This window comes from Oryzias melastigma, linkage group LG13 (genome assembly GCF_002922805.2).
Source record: "Oryzias melastigma strain HK-1 linkage group LG13, ASM292280v2, whole genome shotgun sequence".
Taxonomy (NCBI): Eukaryota; Metazoa; Chordata; class Actinopteri; order Beloniformes; family Adrianichthyidae; genus Oryzias; species Oryzias melastigma.
This window is the reverse complement of record NC_050524.1, coordinates 7,338,080-7,340,902: the sequence shown is the minus strand read 5'-3', so window position 1 is coordinate 7,340,902 and position 2,823 is coordinate 7,338,080.

Genomic DNA, 2,823 nt, shown 5'->3' with positions numbered 1-2,823 from the left:
TGAGCTGCAGACACAGCTGCGCTCGAGAACCATTTGTTGGTTTTACCCCCCAGTCCAACTCCTTAGTGCTGAGTGTCAAGCAGGGAGGCACTGGGTCCCATTTTTACAGTCTTTGGTATGACTTTGAACCCACGACCTTCCAATCATAGGGCAGACACTCTACCACAAGGCCACTGAGCTGGTCTTGCCTAAGGACCCAATCTGGATGGAGATCAGTTGACACCCCGGAGATCGAACCCAGGTCTACCGCATGCTAACTCTACACTTAGTCCATTGAGCCATCCAGACGCTAGGTGTGTTAAATGTATCGTGAAGTATTCCTTAGGCTAATGGAAGTCGCTTATGACTTAACGCTGCACTTTAGAGACAAGTACAAGAGGACCTGGGCAAAGGGAACAACATGGCTCCAAGACGGGGCCAGAGCATCATTAGCGGGAAGTTCTCAACCAAAGTTCGAACGAAGTTCACACTCTTCCCCTAGAAAAACCCCGGAACCGGCTTACAGTTAGGGTTAGAAATCTTCTCGTATGGATAAGCAAATTCAGCTTCTGGTTGAAGTTGTGACATTTCTGCTTCCGGCTAATGATGAGCTTAATGTTGTTTGGCTGCCAATCTTGCTTGCAACCAGGACCCTCTCCTTAAGTAAGGTGCAAATGCTGGCTCATACGTATGCTACTTCAGTAAGGAGAGATATTAGGATTCCAAATAAAGATATCTTGTCTCGATCAGACCTAGAAACTATCACTCATGCTTTTATTTCTTCTCGTTTAGATTACTGTAACTCTTTTTACCTGTTTTAACAAACATTCACTAAACCGTCTTCAGCTTTTAACAGGAACCAATAAATAGACATACATCATCCCACTACTGTCTGCTTTACATTGCTTACCCATTAAATTCCAAATTTATTTTAAGATTTTAGTTTTTAGAGCCTTGCACGGTCATGCTCCAGCATACATCTCTGACCATTTAACCCCATACTCTTTGGTCAGATCCTTGAGGTCTTCCAACTAAATTCTATTAAACATCCCAAAAACTCACTTTAAGACTAGAGGAGATGTCTCCTTCCAAGCCGTTACTCCTCGTCTTAGGAACTCCCTCCCATTGCCGTTGTGTCAGATCGACTCCGTTGAGTGTATTAAATCTCAGGTCAAGACATTTTTATTCAGGAGAGCTTTTAGTTTATTTGTTTTATTGTGTTTTACTGCGTTTTTAGTTGTTTTATTATTGATTTTTGGTTTTTATGACTTCTCTGTGTTTGATTTGATTTTATGGTCTTTTTCTGATTCTTTCTGTGAAACGTGCTATAGAAATAAAGATATTCTATTGTATTCTATTCATCATGTCCATAGTCTTTTGGTGGTTAGACTCCTGGCAGATGATGTCTTTATCCTGATGGAATAAGCTTGGACCATAGATAAAAAAAACCCCACAGAGCCCTAGATGATGATGGTGGTAGAGGACATACGACATCACATGGTTCAGGTGGAGATGGGGTCAGAGGAGGGCCGGATAACCGCATAACGTCCATGAATTTAAAACTAAAAATTAGATTGTGATGGACTGAGAAAAGAAGGGCTGCTGCTGGCAATACAGCGTCATAATGACATCATCTCTCTCACTGGACTGCCACCATACAACCTCAAAATGTGTCTGGACAGACCACCAACCACTAACTCTCGTTCTACCTGAGGCATGTTTACATTTAAAGTCGGGTCATCAGGACCCCACAAGACAGCAGGCTTTTTTTAAGGATTTTTTATCTTCACTGGTGTTCGTGGCAGACATGAAATCCTGTCCACCTTTGTCATGGGAGGGATCACACATCAATGTACGGATGGGGTCACCATACGAGAGAAAACTCGCCCTGTCACCGTAAAATCGTAACTTTTTCTCAGAAGCATCACAGACATCGCGCGGCGTTTAAAAATGCAACTACCGGCTCCTGATTATACCCTGGAGAATTTGCTGAAAAACTTGCATTTAAGGTCACCACACTGTTGCATTTTAGAATAAGTGACCATGGCATAAACGGACACAAAAACCGCATGCATGGGGTTTGCAAGTGATGTGTAACCAGCCATAGAGAAGGAGAGGAGGCTTGTAGTATACCTAGACAAAAAACGCTCAAATTCTAACGATCAGGCTCCACGGAAGGAGCACACACTCGACACTTGAGTAGCACTAATAGACTCCGTTCGTAATCTGTGCGACACACCTATGCCTCACTTACTTCAGCTTTACTCATCCTTGCATGTTTAACTATTAACTATGACCTGTTGCTCACAGAAAACCCCATGTCTATGAACAATTTCACTCTATAGGCTAATGGTGTTAATATTTTGTGGGGGCCACCTGTGTGCCCAGTATAGCTTTTCGCCCACCAGCAACCCATATCCACCCATAAAGGCAATTCTGATTAATGCTTAAGCCATAGCAGCTGCAAAGTGACTTTACTGTATAGTGGGTTCCTGTTTATGATGTAATATTTGTGCCTCTATTTTGAACAATGGACAAAAGTCACAGTTTGGAAATCAGAACGTCTTAAATTGCAGGCAAAATGTTCAGTTTTAAAAATGAAAACTGAAAAATGAATTGCCCTCATTTCGTGATGTCACGCTCACCCTGTCCAGTTCTCTTTATACAGACAAGCTCAGAGTTGTGAATTCAAAATCAAAGATGGAGACAACGCTTCTGAAAACAGTGGTGTTGCAGACACAAAAATGTATTTTGAAACCAAAGAAAAAGATTTTGAAAGCAAACATTTGATATTTTCATTTGTTACTAGAAAGTTTTCTTTCAATCAAGTCATTAGGACTTCTT